Source organism: Pleurodeles waltl, chromosome 2_2 (genome assembly GCF_031143425.1).
Source record: "Pleurodeles waltl isolate 20211129_DDA chromosome 2_2, aPleWal1.hap1.20221129, whole genome shotgun sequence".
In the NCBI taxonomy this organism is placed as follows: Eukaryota; Metazoa; Chordata; class Amphibia; order Caudata; family Salamandridae; genus Pleurodeles; species Pleurodeles waltl.
In genome coordinates this window covers 86,107,404-86,132,646 of record NC_090439.1, presented here as the reverse complement: position 1 = coordinate 86,132,646, position 25,243 = coordinate 86,107,404, and the positions used below count along the sequence as shown (strand labels likewise).

The following is a 25,243-nucleotide window of genomic DNA, read 5'->3' as shown; positions in this document are numbered from 1 at the left end:
TCTGGCTGTTTTCCATAATGAGTCTTAAATCCCCCTCCCCCACCCACCAACGCACACTATGCACTGGACGTTCCAGGTGCATATTCTCGTTTATTTATGGTTATCTGGTTTATTTTTTATTGTTCTTTAGGTGCCGTACGCGTCATTGTCGTTTCTTCACAGAAAAGACCGGGACTGCAGCGCGCGCATCCTCGCTGTGCGTGGTGCACCTTGCTCTGTGCCATCCAAAATGGTCCATTCATTAGAGGCAATGACTCAGGTCATTCCGTGTGACTGTGCCAGTGTGCCCTCTCACCTGAACGTGTAATATGCACAGCCTGGACTGCTGCCAGCTGGATGGAAGTGCGCAGTGCTTGCAGCACCTGCTCTAATGTCATTAATAATAGGAGCGTCAGGAGCTAGCCGTGTGTTGTGTAAGCGTGCATGCAAGAGGACACATTTCTCCTTGCCTTTGCGTGCTTATTATGTGTGTGAGCGTGAACTGCGTGGGTGTCTGGTGTGTGTGTTCCTGTTTGTTCGGTGAGTTTTGTGATTATATGTGTGTTTATGTGTGTGTGTGAGATGTGTTTGCTTTGTGTGTGGGTTTCTGTTTGTCCCGCGATTGTGATTATATTTGCGTCTGTGATGTGTGGGTTTTTCGCTGATGTGTTTGTGTTGGTTCACGAGGGCGTGTGCGAGAGAGAGAGCGCGTGTTTTGGTGAAAATGCTGCTATGTGTACAGATTTGGAACTACGTGTGATTAAAATGATATTGTGCAGAGACACGAGGTTAATATCAAGGTAGGAAGTGCAAATCAACGCCGTCCTGTTTAGTGTTTATTTATGTTTAGATTTAAAGAATAAAACATTGCGCAAAGTGCCTAATAGGCAGGACAATTACAAAGGATATCACCCAAGTGCATTCTCAAAGGCACTGCTGGACAGTGGGCTGCTGACCAATGAACTCGAAGTTAAATGTTGGACAGACTGTGGCGACTTTTGCCCGTGAAAATATGAAAACGCATTACCGGCGTGCCACCCCTGAGCTCGGTGCTCGCCGCTTCCCGTGCACTCCCACTCCTTCTGACAGCCGGGCGCCCTGGAGCCCCCCGCCCTTCGCGCAGGATTGATAGGCTAACTGCCGCCGAGTGCTCACTGTCATTTCTCAAGAGCCGCACCACTAAGGGTGACCCCCCCTGCGAGCGATGCCGGACGCGGGTGTGCATTAATCACCCTCCACGCGGAATGACTGTGCTGATGGCGGCTGGAGAGGGACAGCTTTGAGCTTTCAGGTGCCGACCAGCCTGGAAAGAGGGCTCGCGGTTTGCTGTCGGGAGAAAACGCCGGCGAGCAAGGGACAGGGAGGGAAAAGGTAGAGACGGAATGGTCGAAAGGGAGGGGGAGCAGGGAGGCAGTCAGACAAGCAGTTAGTGGCAGCCAATCGGCGGCGCCGCTCCGGACTGCAGAAGCCCAGGCGCTGGAGGTGCACAGAGCTGGAGGACGGTTGCCTCTCCGAGGACCGCGAGCTGCTGTGCCCACAGCACCCGCGCACCCACACTCCACCTCCGAGCTCTCTAACTTCACTGCCACCAGTTAGGGCGAGACAGCCCAGGTATCAACCAGCACGCTCATTTCGAACTGCTGCTGGCAGGTGCTAGTCACATCCTTGCCAGGGGCAGCACAGGACGTGGGGATCTTGTCACGCATGTGCTGCTGCCTGGCAGCACGTCTTGCATCCTTCGGATATGGCTTTGGTTCGTGTTTGAGTAGTACCCTGGTGATCTTTTTCTGTGTGTGCTGATCACTGTGCGCTGATCAGAAGGGCAGGCTGCGTCTGTGGATCGTGCCCCGGTATTAACACTCCAGCTTCTCTCGGTAGCTCCTTCAGCAAGTTGTGGGGATAACGTGCAGCCGCTGTTTTTCTTGTCCGAAAGAATTAAGAACTTCGCACACCCATTTTGGTCGTTATATTATCCCGGTGGCTGTTTTCCCGTGACAATCTTTCTGAAACGGATAGTGGTACACAGGCCGTGGGCGTGCATTGAGCAGCGGGCAGCGCGAGGGTCTGTGGAGGTCGGGATAAGTCCCCGGGAGTGGAAGCTGCTGGATTCCTCATTTCAGAGGATGGTGACAGGAGAAGATGACCGCCTCTGCCGCTCTGTCCTTGCCACAGTGGGGATGACAAGAGCATAGCAGGGGACTTTCAGCGCCTGCTTTACATAACTCCAAAGACAAGCCTATTTCGTGGATGATCAAAAAGGTACCTTTACATTATTTTAAAGTGTAAATTGCCAAGATGCGGTTTGCGTTGCTTCTCTATCTTGGGTGCATGGCGCACATCTTCAGTTTAAAAAGGGAGGTTGTGATTGAGGAGACATGAAAGAGATGGTGACTCACACAATTGTATCGGGTTGACATTTGAACTTGAAAGGACTAAAAAAGTAGTATTTTATTGTAATGAAAGTCACAGGAAGGTGGGCTAATTAAATTTGAACATTCATTTTAGTCGTCCCCCACCTTCCGCCCATCCCCACTGTCACATGTTGCAAGGAAAGTGGCTGACATATAAACCTAAAAAAAAAAAATGTATTTAGTTGGCTCTTTCAATGGCATCCTCACCTACTAAAAGTTCATGATTGGTTCCAGACCCGTACACGTATTTTCAAGGCTTGGCTTGTTTACCTGAAAAATAAGCAATGCATTCATTAATGCAATTACTTTTCATTTCAAGTAGTCTCAAAACGTTTTTCTTTCTTGCTCACAATGGAAGAGGTTCAGTTGATGAATGAAAGTTTATAATTTCTTCTGTAGATTGACGACAAACACTGTGCGTGTTAAATGAAGCATCTTTCTGTACGTGCGTTATACAGGGGACCCTTCTAGTGAGTTATATAATGAGGAACACATAGAACACACTTACAAAGACTTTAGACTTTAATGCTGAACACTTACCTGCAAGAATAGTCTGTACTCGTACACCTGGTAACGGGCTAAGGTGTTTTGCGTTGTGTGACTAACGCACTCACGCGGTTGACAGAAGTCATACTGATAGAGCAGGTCTGTGGTGCTCGTTCATCATGCCTGTTTGGACAGAGTGTACTCTTATTTCCCTCTGTGATCCTTTCACGGTGTCGCAGCTGTCACGTGACACAGTTAATAATAATAAGTCTTCTTGGTGGGCAAATAGAAACACTAGCATTCCTATTTCCACGGACTGCTCTTCTTAAAACAGTGCTATATCTTAGGTCCATGACATCCATGTTTTGAGGGGGCACCTCCTCACGAGACCACGCGCATCCTAAGGCCAGTCATATCTGCGAGATGCTGCATTCTTAAAGGCCCATTGCACCATGTTGGTCTAGTCATTTGTTATGCCTCTGTCTGAAGGCTGTGGGATTTATTCACAAATATTTTGCTGTGATTCCCTGATATTTAATCTCATAGTGCTAATCACTTACTCAAATCCAAGAGTTAGCTAGGCGTATTCTTGGGATATTCCTGGATTAATCCTGGAATTCAGGAGTAAGGCAGGAGTGTTGTAAGAGTAAATAACAACTACATTTTACGAAATTGGGTCCACTTTTGCCTATTTAGCTTGTGTTATCGAGTAAACTAGACATTGGTGATCGTTAGTACAGGAATGTACTAACGGGTACATAGTCCAAGGAAAACAGCAAGGAATGCATTATTTAAGGGGTACTGTATGCAAATGACCAGGGCCTCCATGTTGAACTATACAGTTTGAAAAAAAAGTTTTGGGAGCCACACCAGTGAGCAGATCTGCCCTTTGCTCACTCAGCAGCCCTGTGAAACCAAATGTGGCTCACCTTCCCACTCGCCGCCCTGGGGGAAGCTGAAGAGGGCAAGAATAAGGAGTGCCACCAGAAAATAAAACCAGACAAAAAAGCAGACCCGGGTACCAGCAGCCTTTAGAAACTATGGCCCGTATTTATACATTTTTTGCGCCGCATTTGCGTCGTTTTTTGACGCAAAAACGGCGCAAACTTGCAAAATACCATTGTATTTTGTAGGTTTGCGCCGTTTTGCGTCAAAAAGCGGCGCAAATGCGGCGCCAAAAAAAGTATAAATACGGGCCTATGTTTAATCATACCTTTCTTCGGACTCAGGTTGGAGGTAAACTACTGAAAGCAGCCCCGCGCCTCTCTGGAGGTCGGTGCCCTCGGCGTTCACCCAGCTCGCACATGCTAAAGGCCAGACCTACCTGTCAGTGTCACTGCCTAACACAGGCAAACAGAGTGACGGTGGAGCAGAGAGACCTTAGTTTTATCTCTGCAAGCAAAGTGAGTGTGCCAAATGCTAAAAGCAAGAGGCGTGAGGTCACCAAGGGATGCTGGGCTCCTTAAGCAGCGTCCCAGCGGGAGTTCAAGGGTAAAATGTGACCTTGCTAGCCAGCAAATAGTGAGCAGCCAACGTTTAAGAAACACTCGATCGTGCCATAAAGCAATCCCTGACAAAACATCATTCAAACAGTGACTCAGGCCAAATATAAATAATTTTTTCCCCTTACGCGAGGAAGGGTGTGACTAGGAGCAAAACGGTCACGGGTGTGAGGAAACGGGCTACGTTCTGTCGATTTCCAAGGATATTTGCATCAACTGCAAATTTGCCCAGACATCTTCGGCTGGTACGATTGAAAGAACTGAAAAATGTAGACAGGGAAGCTAATAAAAGATATGGCCCGTGCGTGCTCTGGGGAATTGACATTAGCTCCAAGTTTCCTGGAGAAACGAGCAGGACAATATCTATATCCTTTGATGCCAGTGCTTTCTATGGTCTCCCCTAGCCGTTGATAGTGATCTCCTAACATAATCCTCTTTTTTAAAAAAAATCCCACATTTGACCATTCCCCTGCTTTTTGCTTCCTGAATTCGAGATTACTGGGCATGATTTTGACTATTCACGAAGTGCGCAATTTATGGAAACCCCACGTGCCTCACGGGAACACTACGGAGTGACATCTGTATAGACTTGGAGAAAAGCGCGTTCAACGAGTCCAATAAAATCAGCCACCCACTGCACTAATACACTGACTGCACCATCAAACACGAAATGCATCCATCGCAATTAACGCTGGAGCCACACTTTCGTCAGCGTGCACTGGGCCACGTTATGTTCATGTTTGTTTCCATTTGTCACGGTCACGCGTCTGTCTTCGTCTCTTTAAGGTCACTCTGGTTTCTTTATATGAAGGATTCGTTACCTTTTTGGTATCGTGCGACCTATCTTATTCCAAGGTGTTGTCTGCGGAAGTGGTGGCTCTGCCTACTAGTACAGTTTGTTTTCGAGCTTAAATTTCATTGTCTAGACTGGGCCGATTTTCTTTACCCAATAACACGTGACGTGAGCTAGTCTGTGGTGTTTTTCAGGGCCTTTCATTTTAAAAGAGCTTGTTATGAGCATTTTAATTTCTGAAGTACCACAGCATTCAAATGATAACAGCTCCTAGTTTATTCTTTGGGTGGAGGTATTTCTATAACAAGAACGACTGTTCAGATACTCACTGGGAAGTGTGTAGTGAGTTGCTGGAATATTCTTCAATTTTTTGCTGTTGTATTATATATGGCACTGTCTGCTTTTCGTGTCCTCGGATGTGCTTTTTTCCTCACTCCTCAATGGCTCCCAACCCTGACTGTAATATCAAAACTACACGAATGGAGATATATCATGAATTTTCTACCTAGATAAGGAGAACACCAAAGCGTACAACTGCCTCTGTCTGTTTATGATACACCAGCAGCGAAAGATTGCCCAGTCGGTACTACTATGCAAGAGCTTCTGGCTAAGGGTGTGACAGCTCACACACTCTACGATTCTGCGACGTGCCTTTGTTTGGTGAGGGTCTACAATAAGAGTGCCACATGGGTCATAGTACGCAATGCATGCCATGGTCTGTTGCATAATCGGCGCAGGGCCAGTATCCCGGCACCTATCATGGAGTTGCTCAAGTGCGCAGTTCAAAAACGTGCACCCTAGAGTGGGATGTCAATAAACTTCATGGATGGGTGAAAAACCCCCAAAGCACTTATGGTAGCCTGAGAAACTGGAGGCACCTGTTGCCACCCACTCATGGTATGTCTCTAGGTTCCTGTCTTTGAGCCTAGGAATTAATCGGGGTGGGTAACAGTCCAGGACTTCATCCTCTATTTTGGTGCCACCAGTTCGATTGAACAGGGATCCCTGACAAAAAGAAACAAAAAAGCTGAGCCATACAGCCGATGTTCATTCCCCATTTACATTGCCTGCCTTTGTAAGAGGGAGACCTACACTTGAGCCAACCATGTACTGTGGTTGGAGAGGCTGTTGCTCTCTGTGACTGGATCTCACTCTGGGGTTGTGAGGAATCTTCTATGCATGCTGTGTGTACTATTTTTCAGCCCTCAACGTTTTGCTACTACCATGTCTCTGGACTGTGTTGTCTATGAGGGCTACTGAATTAGAATCAGAGGATTTGGGCTAATTTAAAATAGAAAACCTGTTGCCTATTAGAACAACCCATTAAAAATTGTATTGGTATGCCACGGTTAAAAAACCAAATGACTGGCATTGAACCATACAGAGAGGCTGATCACTAATGTATCAGTTATGGCATTGAGAGGTTAGAAATGTTGGGTCTTTTGTGGAAATTGTATTCTAATCAGGTCTCTGTATCATAAGGATTACCGTCAATTTATAGGCAAGACTTCTAAATGTATTCCATGCATTTAGTGCACTGAGTTATATACAACTGTTAAGTGTATGTATAAAGTGCCTCTTGCTGTACAATATAGCGATATTGCAAGTCACCAAGGAGTTCCATGACTGTATGGAGGAAAGAGGCATAAGGCCAAGCTTCTTTATAAGGTTATGGCATTCCGAGGTGACTTGAAAGATCCTTACTGTGTACAGCAGGGTGTATGTTATTCCTTATAATACTTGGTCAAACATTTACCTTTCCCACAAACCTCTTAAATCCTAGGTATGTATTACTTTCATATGAAGAAGAGTGCATGTTTGCAAACATGAAAAATAAAAATAGACTCTATTGCAGAATTAAACACATCACAAAATTAGTTAGATATCTGTTACAAAAGGCATTAGGATATGTTTAATACAACATTTTTTTAAAGAAAAAAGGTCCAATCGCTTAGAATGTGCAGAAATATGTAGAAATATTCTAACGTTTCTATAATTACCTGAGGAGAGTAAAAAATAAACAAGCTGCTGTACATACCTTCTTTCTGCTTGTCATTGTACAGCTAGAAAAACAGAGCAGAAGAAAAATAAGCCACATTTTGTTTTTGTTCTTTAAACAGTTGCTTTAGTTCTTTGCCATGACCTGACAAGCCTTTCCACTCATGGCTTCCTGTGACAGTAGGCATTGTGATGTCAGAACTCAACTGTAACAACTTATTACAATCAAGAGGCTGTATTATTTCTTTATAACAGGCAACTAGCTGCATCACAAGTTGCCTATGAACAAGAAATTAAAGATAGGCTTGTATACAGGGGTTGCAGAATTCTATGTACTACAACTCACCAATTATAAGTTGTTCTTAGTGTACAGTAGTATTCTATCTTTGTCGGTGGCAAGAAGAGTCAGAATTTGTGATTAGATTTTTGAAAGCTATTCCAATCAGGGGTTGTGAGAGAAATTAGAATGACTTTAATTTTCAGATGAATCGGACTAACGTGAAGCTGCCTAATCTCTCAGGAAATCTATTGAAGTTAATGAACTTTATGGGGGAAAAAGGACTGGACTAAGTAGTGACTTTTACCATAAACAATGGGTTCTATGCATTCTGCTTGTTCTGTTTATGTTGAAGGCCAACTCCAGACTTTGAGATTCCACCCACATAGCATGAATGCTAGCATATATTACCAGAGACATTTCAACATTTGCTTTGTTCTTCAATGCATTAGACACAGAAATAATTGGAGGCGTTTTAAGTTTGGCACAGTTTGTTCTAAGAAATATTTGAAATGGCATGGTCAATTTCATCTGCGTACACATCCTAGGAGTTTTCAAATACAAGGATTGCTCTCAGGGAAGTAAATCCCTAACTTCTTGATAAAATGGTTCATTCCCTGGACTATTTTCAGGATTTTGGATGAATTAAGAATTGTTTTCCCTTGATGTTATAGGTTTGCATCCTTCAAGCAATAACCATGCCAAGACCATTGCTCCCTACAACGATTCGTGGGCTTTGAAGAGGAAGGTAGAAGTCCTACCCCCAAGAACTGGGGATTGTATCCAGGAGAATTCAAACATTTTACCTGGAGAATTCAAAACATTTACTCTCGAGAAAAACAGTGTTAGCAGAATATCTTCGTCCTCTTTCACAGAATTCGTCATTTGTGGCCGCATAGCTTGTATCTAAAATACTCTAATGCATCATTTTTCTTTGATTAATGTACATACCCTATTCCAACACCCCCTAGCAAAATCATAGACAAAAGTCTTAGCTTGGTTTGATAAGTACCCACACCTTTTTAATAACAATCATAAGTTACCTCCTGATTACAAAAGTATCTTCAGAGTCAAGTCTTAGGCTAATTTTGCTCTGGCCTTTACAAAACAGTAGTAATTCACAAGATTGTGACAACTTTTCAGCAGTTCTGGGAGGCACAGTATTCCAAGGCAAAGTCCCCGCAGTGAACGCAAAGAAGCTTTTAAATAAACTCCTGAACAACAGTGGGAAGGCACAAATCGAGTATTGTGAATAAAAATATTCAAAAGCCTTTGTATTCCGTTGGGGCACCATCAAAGAAACTGTTCAGAAGTGGAATTTTTAAGGTACCACAAAGACCTGGCCTATATTACAGTGTCCCTCCTAAATGGCGGACTTAACAAGGACATTATTGATCAAGGAGGCCACAAATAAGCCAATCAACTCTCTAAAGGAGCTATGGTTTTTTTGGCACACGCAGGTCAAAATATGTATTTAGACAAGAATATACCAAATGTTCCACATATATCACCTGCATAATCGTACCAATTTACAAATGACAACTCTAAAGAAAATGCTGATATTTATGACTGATGCTGGTCAAGGTTTGTATTTGATAGCAAAATCCCAACTACCACTCAAATACGGCATGTATGCTGGTGTGCCATGAAGGAATCCTTTACTTAAAAAATAATCTTGATTCCTTTTTGAAGTGTGATAAATACACTGAGTAATTTTGTAGACATGGGTCAAAATGCTTTTTGGTCTGATGAAACCAAACTTGAATGTTTAGGCCTATAGGAAAAGCATTTTATTTAAAACTAATACAAAGCAACACTTAGCAAAGCAATGCCTACAGTTAGGCAAGGAAGTGACTTGCATCAGCAGAGATAGCATACTTGTCAGGATAAAAGGGAATATGGATCGTGCAATGTCTTCTAGAAAAGCTTGCTTTTTTTCATCAAGAAAGCTCATAGAAAGTTAACCATAACAATGAATTGAAGAACATAGGCAAATCTTTACTTGAGTTGGTAAGCAAAACAAGGACAATATCCGAGAGTGGCCTAGGCACAAACAATATCTAAATTCCTAAATCTATTCAAATTTTCTGTCGTGATTTGAAGATCACAGTTTATCAATGTATTCCATTGAACTTGATAAAGCTATGAACAATTTTATGTAGCAAAACTGTCTACAAATGCCACACCTATGAGTGCCAAGTCACTAATGAGCCAATCCAATAGACATATCTTACTTTCATCAAGTATTAAAATAATAGAAAAGGGGTGCTAAATTGTGGTATTTCAATTTTAATCTGTACATCTTTTTTATAATAAAACCAGTTGTAATCACATATGTGGAAAATAATGCGTTGATATGTGGAAAATACCCTCATTTAAATGTGGGAAGTTAAGATATACAGACACAAGAAAATGTGGAAAATGTTATGGAGGGAGACCTTTTGTATGAAAAGTAGGAGTCTTGTAGATTTCTGTAATAATTGTGATATGCCAGAATTGTCTACTATTTGCAGGAAGTCCATGCGGTGTTTGGTCTGACTCTCTGGTCTTTCTGGTATTATATGTACTGTTCTGATGATTTAAGTGAGAGCTTAACAGTCTGAATGTTATGGGGACACCCGTGAAACTATTTATTAAGTGGTTAGCATTCATGGAGTTTGACTTGGTCACCTGCAATAACATAAAAAATCAAATATGTAGCAAGTATAGACTCTTTAAGTGGGTATAACATGGCCTCAGAAAGATAAATTACTGATTCTAATCCTCAAATTCAGTTAATCAAACCCAGCTTGATGTGCATGAATATTTACAAGTTTCTGGCTCGTAGCACCAGATTCAAATCCTAGACCACAGCTCAGCATATCCTCATGTCCTTTGTTCCAGCTTGGAAGAAAAGCTGAGTTTTAGCTATTAACACCAGATGGGAAACCCAAGGACTCGAAGGGACCTCAATCCGCCTGCTTGAAAAGAGGTTCAACAATTATGAAAGTTTTGCTGTTTCACTTTTTTTAAAACAATTTGATAGTTGTACCCTTTATTTTTTATAATCAATGAATCTTGGGCTGCACACTCATGTTTCGTGTAGAATCTTAACAAAATGTTTCCTTTTACCTAATTTTGAATTGAACTCTTAAGGTCTTTAAATCCTGTTAATCTTCTATGTTGTTAATGACATTACAGCAGAATACTCTTTACCTTAAAGTATAACATTATTGATCAAGCCACATTAACAAATGTGGGGCAATGACTCCTTAAAAGGAAACTGGCCTGCCTATGTAAGGCCGGACTGTGAAACTGACTTACAGGTCTGCTCTATATAGAGGATAATACTGAGCCCCGAATAGGACATGCACAAAAATGTATATCATAGCTACAAATATCCCACTTTTTATCTGTTCCAGAGCTGATTGAACCTGCACTTGTTCCCTAAAAAATACATATTTGGAAAATTTGCATTTCATCATTTCAATAGAGAAAGACCCTATAGGAATGACATAGCATCCAGCATACAATGCACAATGGCTGCTCAGCACCTCTTATTACAAATGGGGATTATGACCCTTTCTGTAATACAGAACTCTGAATTTGCCATTTTGCTGAATATCTGCTTGGTGCCTATTATTGTTATGGTTTTAAAAGAGAAATGGCATGCTTAGGAAATGAAGTAGTGAGGTAGAGAACGTTCTTTCTAGGAGAGTTGATTGGCAGATTGATATGTTCCTTCAAATGTCAGGATGAAGGAACATGAACTGATTGATTTAGGAGACAATCTAGGCCCATTTCAGGAAGTAATGACTTCTGGATGGACATTATCATTGCATTTAGATAAATATGTGTATAAATACGAGAAGGCTTGTTCTTTTGGACCAGTGAATTTATGATGACATGTCACCATATTCATGTTAAAGTTTTATGAAAATTGTTGTTTGATTATGTAATCGTACCCAGGGTTGAAATATAATAGATCAAACTACTTGAGAATGAACATTTTTGATATTTAAGATCTTTGGCATGGCTTACATTTCATCAAAATATACTCTGTTGATATCGGTTTGCATGGAAGACATAACTATTTAAATTTAATTAGTTATTACTTTAAGGAATGCTTACCACTTGTATAAAAATAAAGACGTACATAAATTGTTGCTTTTGTATTTCAGAATCCTTTCAGGATTGTTTCAAAATGTTTTATCCCTCTACCATTGGCATAGCATTTTGATTGTATTATGTTTTGACTCCCAACACACCTTTCTCTCAGCTCACTGCAAGTCTCTTCTTGTTGAGAAAGTTTGTTTTTGCAACTGTATGGGGAATTGTGTCTTACGAAATTTACTCTCCAGTGTTGATGAAGGCATCAGCTTGTGACTGAACCCTTTAAGTTTACCAGTAACTGTAGAAAGAACTGCTCATCCTCTCTATAGTATTACATTTACAGCCTCAGGAAATTACTGTGTTGTTCCAAGTTTGGATTCTAGAAATTCTTTAAAATGTGGACTAATTGTTGCAGATATAAATTTGAAAGAATATCGCCATAAATGTATGGACTGGTTGGTATTTCTGTAGTTTTTAATATATCTGACTACTGTGTTAATGAAGTCACAGATGTAGTCCATTGTCAAATGTTTTTCACGTACCTTCATTGATGACTTCAGCCCATGGTCCTCTAATGCAAGGTACAGCACACAACTATGTGCCCCCTATCTAATTACAGTGTAAGGGGCTTTACTTAATCATAAGTTCAGTGGAAATACTGCATGGGAATTTACCCAAATAGAAGTACTATTACCATGAGTATTGGCACTTGGTAGTGGTACTTCTGGATTGTGGGGATGCCAGGTTGTTACAAGTTCGAAGCCTGTAAATAGTTAATAAATGGTTAATAACTTACACAATTAGTGCTTCTGCACCTATTACAGCAGTTTGCTTCACCATGCACATTTTAGCAGGTTTAATTTACCGAAATGTGTGCAGGTAAAAATATCGATAGTGGACATCAACACCACTACTTATAATTCCGATGCAGGTGGAAACTTTAGTTTTCACCCACATTGGAAACGAAGTGCAACTTGTAAGTGAGCCCAATGTCTTTTGAATAAGAGGGGTATCTGTGTAATAACTAAACATAGTGATGCCTCGTGTAAATAAATTACTGCCACAAAATGAGGCTTTGATCAGAATAGAGTATCACTGTTCCTAATGTTATGATGTCAGCATGATTTTATTTTGAATAGATATTTGCATTACTTAACCTGAACTGTGATAGTCAATAGGGACTACTCCATCTGGCTGTGTCAGAATATCTTCAGAAAAAGTTTATATGTTCTGTTAACCCCAGTGGGGGAATAGTATTGTAAACATTATTTAGGGCATAATATTTCTACCTTGCAATATTTTACTTACAATATTTTGGTGCCATATCGTTTCTCTACATTTTCAAAAGATTATTTTTATCTGTATATCTTCATGGAACTTATTGCCAAGAACACCACACACATTGTTAGGTCACTTGATTGATTATTCCAATGTCGTCTGTAGTAAGGTTCTTTTTTATCAAGTGGGTGGCTTGCCATTGTTTTAAATTGCAGTGATCAGTAGACTACTAATGCCTCTAACAGAAGGTGCATAATGAGCCACATATCAATATCATAGACACAAATGGACATGATCGGAAAGCTACACTTTTAGAAGGTTGCTTTTCTGCTCTAGGCATTCTAGAATGATGTTGAAAAGAAATGGCCTTATTCACAAAGATTTTGCTTGACTTACTCTTACTCCTCACTAGTAGGCATAGTCCAAACGCAGTCCTGGAATTCATGAATAAGTCAGGAGTATTATAGGTGTAAGTCATGCCTACACATGGCAAAAACATTGTAGATTAGAACACAGCTGTTTAAGTACTTCAAGTGGGAAAAAAAGCTGCTTTGGATCACAAAACCTCATGCATAAAATACCATGGCTGCTTCTAGAGTAAAGATGGCTTTGAAATTGATGTAGCCACTATTCTAATTCTCTGTAAGGTAGGCAACAAGAATAAAATGCATTCTGTCAGAATATTTGCTTTAATATCGGAGGTCAGGCAGTAGCAACATGCATGGTAGACTTTTGCAACTCACAAGTAACCTTTCAACTGGCATACCACTAAAATAAATGCTATTCAATATTGTGATGCCAATGGAGTTTTCCAATTTACAGTGCTCTAAATAACATGCGTTACTGGTACCCAAGTAAGTGGAACTGAATATATACCACCCTCATAAAGATGACATTTTGGGTGATGGCCGATAGGAATAACATTTACAACATGTAGTTTACTAAGCGACCTCTGTATTAAAGACTTACGGAACTATATTTCAAATGCTACCAAGTAGGAGAAATAGAACAAAAATATTACTCCTATATTCATATGTGTCTTTTGTCAAAATATTGCTGTAGAATTCAAATACATTTCTTACTTTTCATTTGAATTCAACCAGCAAACCAAAACCAGCTGCAGTACTTCATCGTATCTTTTATTGTCCCCACAGGAGAGCCTTAAAGAAAGTCACAGAAAAAAATATTTTTTATCAAAATGGTAAATGTGAACGATAACATTATGGCAACATTTTCTGAAATGTTTGTGGACCAAACCCTCTAAAATCTCCAATTATAAGAGATGTAATATTGTCCTTGTTTAAAAATAACTGATATACTAAATCTGTTATATTTTAATGATAATCATCCATTCAGTCTCCACTCAAATAAGGCCCCACACCTATACTGCTTCGAACACGTGGGAGCTTCATGGCATTCAACCATGCCATCTCCCACTTTTACCCTAGATCCTGAACTCCCTATTGGCTCCCCTGCCTACAGCCAACCAGACCAGTATACACAGTAATGGACCACCTCATGCAAGAAACGCAACACCTGAAAATGAGGCCTAGCCACCTACTGAGTGATACCAAATTACCTTTCTGACATCACTCAATGTACTTGTGCAGACATATGCACCTGATATAGGTCCGATGTCTGACATTACTTCGAACCCTATATTTTTCAATTTATATTTAGTCAGCAACATTCTGAGAGCACACATTTTCTGACAGTGTAATTGTATATATTGCTTTTTTCGTAAGGGACAGCCCTGGCCACTCTCCGAGTTGGATGCTGTTTCACTCCTGGCCTGTTTTCTGTTAGTTTGATTAACATCTAAACTATGCCCTAAAGCTGACATGTCTCTAGTTAGTGTGTGATAGAATTAAACATCAGTGAAAGGCTTCCTGCATTTATAGATTGAATGTACCTTAATTTTATAGCCAGCCTTTATTTCTAGTAAGTCTTACATTTTTACAGCTCATGTACACAATATGAGGCTATTCTCCTTACACCCCTTTTACAATTTTAGGCATTCCTAGTATGTTATATTTGTGGCCTTAAAAGCAGTTTAATATGAATTTGTCAGGATGTGTCCACTACCTTTTAGCACCATAGTCTTGACGTATGATTAACCAAGGGAGGATCAGTACCTTGTCTTATCACAAGTATTCAACGCCTATGCTGTTTCAGGTCACAACCTTTTATTTTGTTATGTAACAGCAGCAGAAGATTCCTGGTGCAGCAACTTCAGGCCTTGGTAGCAAAGCATTTCTTTGTCAACAAGCAGAACAGCAGGGCAGAGTTCACATCTAGGCAGTTCTTCTTCCTAGCAGAGTCCAATGGTCTAGAAGTGATCTGAAAAGCTGGTCTGAGGGTCCATTATTTATACTTGGTGTCAGCTTTGAAGTAGGGAAAGGTTCTGGAGGGTTCCACCCACAGAGGTGTTTGGAATTTCCTGTCTCCCTGTCCTGGCCCCGGCTGGTCTGGGAGCACAGGAGACAGCTGTGAAAGGTTTTGTGAGTATACTAAGGCAGAACCTCTGTGATGTGTAAGTGTAGTAGATGACAGCTTCCCCCTCATCAAGCCAGAAACGGCCCAGCCTGCCAAAACAAATTCCTCTTTTGTCTGAGCAATACCCAAAGACCAACTGCCAGTTACACCTAGTCACGTGACCCAGGATACAGGCTGCATGCACCAAATGGTTGGGACAACAAAATATCAACTTTCCAATAGTAGCATTTTCAGAATTCAGACTTAAAATCCAACCTTACAGTTGAAGAGGGTTTTGAATTACAATTCTTTTGATACCAAACTTGAGATACCTAGGCCCGTATTTATACTTTTTGACGCTAAACTGCGCTAACGCAGTTTAGCGTCAAAAATTTTTGCGCCGGCTAACGCCATTCTGAAGCACCATGCGGGCGCCGTATTTATTGAATGGCGTTAGCCGGCGCAAGCAGACCGGCGCTGCCTGGTGTGCGTGGAAAAAAACCACGTACACCAGGCAGCGCCGGCGTAGGGAAAAATGGCGTTAGGGCGTCTTAAAAATGGTGCAAGTCAGGTTGACGCAAAAAAATCGCCTCCACCCGATTTGCGCCATTTTTAACGACGCCCAGACGCCATTTACATGACTCCTGTCTTAGTAAAGACAGGAGTCATGCCCCCTTGCCCAATGGCCATGTCCAGGGGACTTATGTCCCCTGGGCATGGTCATTGGGCATTGTGGCATGTAGGGGGGCACAAATCAGGCCCCCCTATGCCCAAAAAAATTATACAAAAAAAAAAATTATACTTACCTGAACTTACCTGAATGTCCCTGGGATGGGTCCCTCCATCCGTGGGTGTCCTCCTGGGGTGGGCAAGGGTGGCAGGGAGGGTCCCTGGGGGCATGGGAGGGCAGCTGTGGGCTCATTTTGAGCCCACAGGTCCCTTAACGCCTGCCCTGACCCAGGCGTTAAAAAGCGGCGCAAATGCGGGTTTTTTTGACCCGGCCACTCCCGGGCGTGATTTTTGCCCGGGAGTATAAATACGACGCATTTGCGGCGCAGTCATTTTTTTGGACGGGAACGCCTACCTTGCATCTCATTAACGCAAGGAAGGCATTCACGCAAAAAAATGACGCTCTTTCCTCCTACTTTGGCGCTAGACGCGTCTAACGCCAAAGTATAAATATGGCGTTAGTTTTGCGCCGAATTTGCGTCGAAAAAAACGACGCTAATTCGGCGCAAACGGAGTATAAATATGGCCCCTAATCACTCACAACTGAAAATTATGAGTTATTAGATGTAATGAGGTAGCCCAATGTTATCCCATGAGAGAGGTAGGCCTTGCAGTAGTGAAAAATGAATATAGGAGTTTTCCTCTACCAGAACATGTAAAAATTAGAAGTACATGTCCTACTTTTTAAACACATTGCAGCCCCACCTGTAGACTGTATATGGCCTAACCTAGGGGTAACTTACATGTATTAAAAAGTAAGGTTTAGGCCAGGGAAAAGGAGTATTTTGCTGGGTCGAAATGACAGAGTTTAACCTGCACACACAGACAGCAATGGTGTCTCTGAGACATGTTTAAGGGGCTACATGAGTGGGTTGCACAACAAGCATTGCATGCCCACTGGTAGCTTGTAATATACAGGCCTTTGTACATGTGGTACCTTTTTATTAGGGACTTACAAGTAAACTAAATGTGCCAATTGGGTGTAAGCCAGTTTTACCAGGTTAAAAGGGCACATGCACTTTTGCACTTCTTAACAGGGGTAAAATAGGCATAGTCATAAGTCCAACAAAAACAAATTCAGCAAACACAAGAGGAATAAGGCAACATGTTTGGGGAAGACCACCCTAAGGCCAAGAGGTCTAACAATCCCATTATGAGATAACTGTACTGATGGATGATTTATAACTTGTGTTGATAATGAGGATAACAAATAACCTTCAGAGCTAATCAACAGCATGAGTGCCAAAGGATTCAATAAATTAGTTAACATGTATTCTCATTGAGGTGGCCATAGACTAGATCTAGTGAATTTCCCTGGCAGGAAAAATTCGAACTTCACAGATTAACAAAAATTATGATCCAAAGACTCTATAATTTTCTATGACATGTTCTAGCATTCATTTGAGTAGCAACATCATAAATTGTATGTCTGGGATGACATGCAGATTAGTAAAGAAAGTTTCTACCAGACTATGCTCTATGAATGTGTCTTTAAACCTTCAACTATGACCCTGAGTTTGAAATTTACTAATTTCCCTGCAACACAGCGCAACAATCACATTGCTCCACTGTATGATGCAAAGGGGAAGACACAGCAAAGAGTGAATTACATTGTCTTGTTGCTGCTGTCATCCCTGCACTGGTGCACAACCCTCATTCTTTGTGAGATGCACAGCCTGGTGTGGAGGTCAGTGTGCACTGTCTTGCAAAGAAATTATATTGGGAGAATACTTTTCAGTTACTAATTCCTATGTCTAGGCAAACTCAGAAGGATCCCAAACATTGGATTTGTGCAGTGGACTGCAGCACACATGCAACATGTGCATTTTTGAGAAATAGACATGCCTCCATGTTAGTACATGCATCAAGGTGTCATCAATAGCTGTTGACACAATAGGCAGTGTGGCTACCTTTGTATATTGGGCTTTGTTTCTATCCATAAGAGTATTTGTGCTGTTCCACCACAGTGCTGCTACAGTAACAACCTATGATGTAAACCAGTAAAAACAGCACAAATTGGTTTTCACTCTGAGAAAAAGGCACATTTCCATCTCAAAACATATTTTGCACTGGATAGCAAGTACACTTTGCAGGACTTTGTGTCACTTTGCACTAGTTTGCAAAACCGCAAAATGTTAGTAAATCTGGGCCTAACACTTAATTGAAGTTGCTGCAGTATAACCAAGAATTGGAAATTACCTTCTCTGCAGGGTCACCCCCTAATTTCTTGCCTTTTACCCTCCACTTTTTGCTGAATTCATTTATGTTGGACTTAGGACTCTGTGTACTTCACAACTGCTAACCAGTGCTAAAGTACTTGTGTTCTCACCCTAAACATGGTTTGATTAGTATATACCTAATTGACATATTACATTTACTTATAGGTCCCTAGTAAAGTGCACTACCTGAGCCCAGGGCCTGCAAATTAAATGCTACTAGTAGTCCTGCAGCACCGCTTATGCCAACACTTTAAAACATGTCCAAGGCCTGCCATTGCAGCCTAAATGCAGTATCACACTACCATGCCAATGTGGCATTTTAACCCTATTTCCAAGCCTTAAACTCCCATTTTATTACACGTAAATCACCCCTAAGGTAGGCCCTGGAGCAAGGAACTGTGTAATTAACAGGTAGGACATATACTCCTAAGTTTTACCTGTCCTGGTAGTGAAAAACATTTTAATTCATTTTTCACTACTGAGTCCTACCCCTCACATAGGGCAACATTGAAGATTTCTTATTACATTTAAAAAGCTGTAATTCCTAAATGAGAGCATGTAGATATGTACTGTTTGGTATCTATGAACTTGCAATGATAAACCCTCTCAACTGTAAAATCGAATTTATCATTACACTTTTGAAAATACCTCTCTTAGAAAGTTGTTCTTTTCCTGCCCCTAGCCCTTTGTGCCTGCAGCCTGTCTTGGGTCACATGACTGGATGTAACTGACAGTTAGACTTTTGTGAATTCCTCCCAGTCACACAATTGTAGGACTAGATGAGCCTCTAAGGGCCATTAATTAGGTTGATGTCAAATCCCTACTTACACCAAGTGCTGGCTTCCTGTTAAGAGCCACAGGGATAACAGGCTCCCACCATCTTGAAGCCACACCAGGACCCAGCCTGATTGAGTCCTGAACACTTAAGAGGTCATCGTCCCCTTCCTGAAACCTTGGTTGTGGTGTTAAGGGTGACCAGATGTCCGCAGTTGGCACTTTTACCATTTAGGTGTTATTTTGAACCTTAAACTTTAAAAATCATATCTCTGGTTCTTCTCCTTGTATTTTCATTGTTTTGGTGTCAAATAATGTATTAAAATGTACTGTATTTTTCTAAATTGGTTTGGGATTTTTTCTGATATTTGTTTTACTTTATTACTATTTGTGTGGTGCATTAATATTTTACACATTGTCTCTAAGTTAAGCCTGACTGATTTTTGTGTCAAGCTATCCAGGGTTAAGCACACACTAACTTAGTGACTTTTTATGGTTCACCCGGCAAGGGATTGTGAATGTTGTTCAACCTAGGCTCACACCCCCATCAACCAACAACCTAAAATGCTTTACAGAGAGTAGAAAGCTAAACAGGAGCCCAAAGGTGGTGGTCAATCCATTGGCTATCAGGGTTAGTCTTTTGTGCTCTCAAGGAAACAATTCCATATATGTCCTCAGCTTCTTTAAGGTACACAAATGACTTGCCAGTGATCATTAGAACTGGGCTAAAGCTCACCTTAAACAGAAGATTTCCGCATATAACTTCTAAAATTCTTGGATCTCCTCAACTTCATTGAGATAAAGATCAACAAAATCCAATTTATCATCGGGGCACTCATGTGAAATACTTGTGTACTCCCATCACCCTTCTAAAACATCCCAAACCATTGTGTTTTTCACTCATCTGAACACACATAAACTCTTCCCAGTATCTGGGAAAATCAAAGCAACCAGCTTATTAGCAATCCTTTTCCTTAGCCCTGAGATAAGAGAGCTACTCAAATACTTCAATCAATAATATCTTTTCCTCTGAAGCCCTAAGGTATACTTCTACAAACTAGCTATTGAAAGCACACTTGCTGATCCCAAAATAACTCTAATTCATAATCCATCTCTAACATCTTTTTATATTGTTAAATCCCCGAAACAGAGATTACACTTGACCTCCATCTATTTTGCGAAAGCTTATAACATACCTGGTGGTTCACATTAAAGAAGACTTTCTATCTTTTTGTTGTAAGAACCTATGTAAAGATTGAAATCCCTTGAACTTGTTTAATGAGCATTTCTCAGTTAGCCAAGAGATATATATGCAGTAAGTGGAGTAATGGGTCGAGTTTACAAACTCAGCAGTGCAGGAATTTGGCTATTTTTGTCAAAACAGAGGCAACCTGTCAGACTTAGCAATGCCATTTTTTCACCTAATCCATTTTGGCAGAGGTTAGTTCCAAACATCTTCTGTGACTCCAAATATAGAATGAGAAATCTCGAATTCACATTTGAAATTAGAAATTGAACTTCAGCAGTAGCACCAATGTGCAATAACAAATTGAGAAAGCATTCACATAAGTATGCATAATGTGGTAAAACCAGTGCCTACATGATCAAAATGCACAACATTTCATCAGGGAATAAACAAATAAAATCTTTAACAGAATTTCTCAAGACCCAATGTACCTTGGATGAACCAGCTGACATAGAAGGTCAGACCCTGCCCAAACGTCGAGAGTCAGAAGAAAATCTAGCAGTTGCACCAGTCACTGTACTCAGTATTAGTTTGTCAGAGTAATCATCGTGGATTGTCTTACCATATTGTCTCCTAACAGGTGGGGTTAAAGATGCCTTGCGGAGTAGTTTTAATGAAGATCATACCCTTACGTAACTATTGTAAACCAGTAGAGAGTCAATCGATACAAGATGACAGGAACAGTTGTGCTGCCTGTTACCACATGTGCCATCATTGGGGGTGGCCAACCAGGAAGCAACAGCTGCATCAGACTAAGCGTCCTCTTAATAACGTTAGGACCAAGGCATTTAGCAGTGTATAACATCCCTGATGTCCCTTTTGGCTTCTGGTGTAAGGGAGGACAGGTATTTTACAGACTGGCCTGGACTAAGCCATATGGTACTTAATGCAATATGCATACACTTAAACACCTGCCAATCATGGTGTTTCCATTATAGACAGCATAAAGCATCATTTGACCAAGTTTTACCAACTTTTTCAGGTTGTGCCTAATTTATCAGATAAACTTAACTGTAAGTCTCCAATGAACACTTACAGTTAAATTTTCCTCACTGACCTAGATCCTCTGTAAATCTGATTACATGCATGTCAAGCTAATTGGCACAAAATGTTGCCAAATTGCTTCTCATCACACAAGAGCACAGCATCAACCTCAGAAAATTAGCAAAATTCTAACTTCACCATTACCAGGAAATCTTGCCACGGGCATGTGTATTGTTAAATTCAAACTAATCAATCGGGAATATACGATTTTCTCGACAAAGAACCCCAGCTATACAGTATATATATATATATATATATATATATATATATATATATATATATATATATATATATATATCAAAACAAATCCCTTTCAGGGTTAGAGTTCCGCATAAATTATGCAAAAAAGAGAATAGAGAACTCTGGGTAGTTCCCAAGTTTAGGTGGAGAGCAGCTCTAGTAAGGAGCACCCTGCAACACCAGCGACACTCTAGATTTGCTCACCTCAAATGTCTGTTTATCTAGCAAAGTTTTTAAGCATTGGATCAGCACAGTGCTATCCACGCCGAGCTAGATAGTGACAAAGTCTTTTGCCATTTGTACAGCAAAGTCTTTAAGCATAAGTTTGACACAGTGTCAACCTTGCCGAGCTGTAAAATGACAAAAGCCATTTACCACACAAGGCACAGTATTACAGCTTTGGACTGGTAAAATACCATCCAAGCCAACCTGGAATGAGTAAAAGCAACCCCTGACACGTGTTTCGCTCTCATTAGAGCTCATCAGAGAGGTTTAGCTTTGTCCAGACACAAGGGAGCACCCAGTATAAGTCAAAACAAATCCCTTTCAGGGTGAGAGTGCCACATAAATTATGCAAAAAAAGAGAATAGAGAACTCTGGGTAGTTCCCAAGTTTAGGTGGAGAGCAGCTCTAGTAAGGAGCACCCTGCAACACCAGCGACACTCTAGATTTGCTCACCTCAAATGTCTGTTTATCTAGCAAAGTTTTTAAGCATTGGATCAGCACAGTGCTATCCACGCCGAGCTAGATAGTGACAAAGGGCCATATTTATACTTTTTGACGCAAAACTGCGCTATCGCAGTTTTGCGTCAAAAAAATTTGCGCCGTCTAACGCCATTTGGATGCGCCATTCGGGCATCAAATTTATACTTTGACGTACGGCGGCGCAACCAACAGGTGGGAGTCATTATTTCGTGACGCACACAGCGTCGGTCTGTCGTAAGGGAAACCCACGTAAAAGTGACGCAAATCACTGTGGGTCGATTTACGACAGCGCAATCGTGAAAACGCCGGTTTTTTTCACGCTATTGCGTGACATTTTTGCGCGAAAACTGCACTTACAGGAGAGGAGACCCAAAATGGATCCTAGATGCCCCAACAGACCCCAGGAGGATGAGAGCAGACCAGGAACCAGCCAGGAGGAAGCATACAGGAACCAGGACATGTTAAAGAAAAAAAGAAAGTGTCGCTTCAGTGCAGAGGAGCAGGAAATCCTGGTGAAAGAGGTGACGGAACACCAGCACCAACTTTTCATATCCTCAAAATTGCCACTCAGTAGGAGAGAGGCCATATGGAAACAAATTGTGGACAAGATAAACAGTGTGGCTGAAGAACGCCGGACAGTCACCGAGTGTAAGAAACGCTGGCATGACTGTAAACGTAGGACCAAAGAGAAAATGGCCAGGAACAGGAAGGCAGCAATGCAGACTGGAGGGGGGAGTCCAGCACAACAGGAGGCCCTGGACCACATGGAGGAGATGGTCGCAGCCGTCATCCCGGAGCAGATCGTCACAGGGATACAAGGACTGGACAGCGCAGACTACCACGACACTACGCACATGCAGGGTAAGTCGCATGGGGAATTACAATGCAATAATGGGGACTGTAAGCAGGGGGGGGATACCTACTACACAATGCATGTAACTTAGCACATATATGAAGTGGCATGGGGAAAGGGGCACGGCAGGGGGGAATGGCCATTACTGACCATAGCCGGGGCACGACAAAATACTGCCACCACTACAGTCCCATGGGGACATCCTGTAATTACAACAAGAGAGCCAAGGGAAACCAGTGACAGGTGGGAAGGACACTACCCTGAATCCACATCCAGGCACTTGTTTTGCACAAACTATTCCCCATCAACTAGGTCCCTACCTGTAATGCAGTAGCAAATACAACAACTGCAACTTAACTGCCACCACAGTTGACAATAACACCTCTCATCTCTGGGCAGCTATAGTACCAAATGGCAGGAACCCCACCCTGGAACATACATACCTAAATTAGGGGGTGAGGATGACATCTGCAACTACTCCTAGAAATAAGACAAAGGTACCAGTACACTTAAATGCCGAATGTCCATAACTGACACATACATAACCCTAAGTAAACAGCAATAGGAGCCACACAGCACTAACGACACACACATGCTGCATACGTCAGGGTCCCTCACGTGCCTGCCTAACAATGCTACATCACAAATGTCATACTGCTCAGACAACAACATTGATGAGGGGACACAGGCAACTGGTCAATGAAACACATCTGCACAGTCTAACCAAATAGGACATTCATACGATAAACAGGCCAATCCAGTAAGACACACATGAGACCCCATCAGATACAAACATCAACAATGTTTACATCCATACCACATCCTAACATTGACATACATAGGTCATGCCACCTAACATGTACAGATCATGCAATGTGAATAAAAAGTGTATGGTGCAGGGCCTGTGAGGCAAGTGTGCTGGCAGGGCAGTCACAACACCTACAGTCAGTCAAAGTGTAGCGTGGCAAGTGAAACGTATACTTTGCGCAATAGCCTCAGGCTGGAGGCCTTTGTGCATCTTACCCTGAATGTACTTATACTCATTTGCTGACATCTAAGTGCCTCAGAGCACTTTGCACTAAATGAATCTCATTGTCCTTCCTATCAGTTAATGTAGCAAATAGTCAGTCCTAAGGTGTTGGCAAATAGTCAAATCACCCTGTTTTGCCTACTTCTGCACTGGAGTTTGCCAGAACATATTCACTCTGTGCCCCAGTCAAGGATACCGTCTGGTTCGTTGATGATAGATGTGGTAGGGGTTAAGGTTTGCCATTCCTGCGTAGGGAAACTTTGTCATCACAATGACATATGACTTTTAAATTCACTTCCTCGTCCCAAGACACGCATGGGGGAGTTTACAAACAGAAAATCACATCTAGATGCTGGCTGCCTTGCTGCTGATGCACAACCAGATCCCAGCCCATTCCTCTGATATGAGGGATGATGTCTCCCGTGTGATTCAGACAGCCAAGCTCCAAACTTAACATGCTGTGCTATATATAGAACAAGCAGAGGGAGAGTAGAAACTGTTAGGCACCATGATAGCTGTGTACCAATGTATTACTCTCCTGCGGACTATTTCAGTTCTAACTGTGTGTATTGTTTTGGTTATTGGGGCTCACACCTAAATTCCTACAAGTCAGTTGTACAATGAAACTTCATATCAAACAAATACTGTCTGTGTCATTTGTGTATGGGAACATACCGGAAAAGATAGAAATGTGTAGGACCTGAATGACCACCACTTCCCTGAGAAGTCCCAAAGATGTCATGGCCTTGGACTTCTAAACATTCCTCTGTTGTGGGAGACCAGAGGCACTGCTAGTCTGTCTGAGCTAAATAGAATATCTGGGTGACAGAGTTATTTACAAGTGGGTCAAACTTAGTCCCCCACACCATTAGCTATCCTGCTGCCTAGAAAGCCAAGAATCACATGTAGGATAATGAGAGCCCACCCAAACAAATGTCCCTCCATAACAATAGTGAAACACCGAGGGAGGAGTAGGACAAAAAAATGCATATTCCGAAATAATTACAAATCAACACCTAGAGATGACCTGGCAGGCATGTCTGATATCTCATTATCATACATGTGACACACAGGTGGGCCATAGGCCTACAACAATGCCCTATGATGGACAG

At 41.7% G+C, this 25,243-nt stretch overlaps 1 protein-coding gene across 2 annotated transcripts in view; it reads left to right on the top strand.

Moving 5' to 3' along the window:
• Positions 1-1,054: 1,054 nt before the first annotated feature.
• CDH18 (cadherin 18) overlaps positions 1,055-25,243 on the top strand; it is a 2,476,497-nt gene continuing 2,452,308 nt past the window's right edge. The window contains exon 1 of one of the 2 annotated variants that reach the window (XM_069219481.1): positions 1,055-2,238. The gene's annotated coding sequence lies outside the window, so the exon portion shown is untranslated. The remainder of the gene's footprint in view (positions 2,239-25,243) is intronic. The other variant, XM_069219482.1, reaches the window with a different exon arrangement.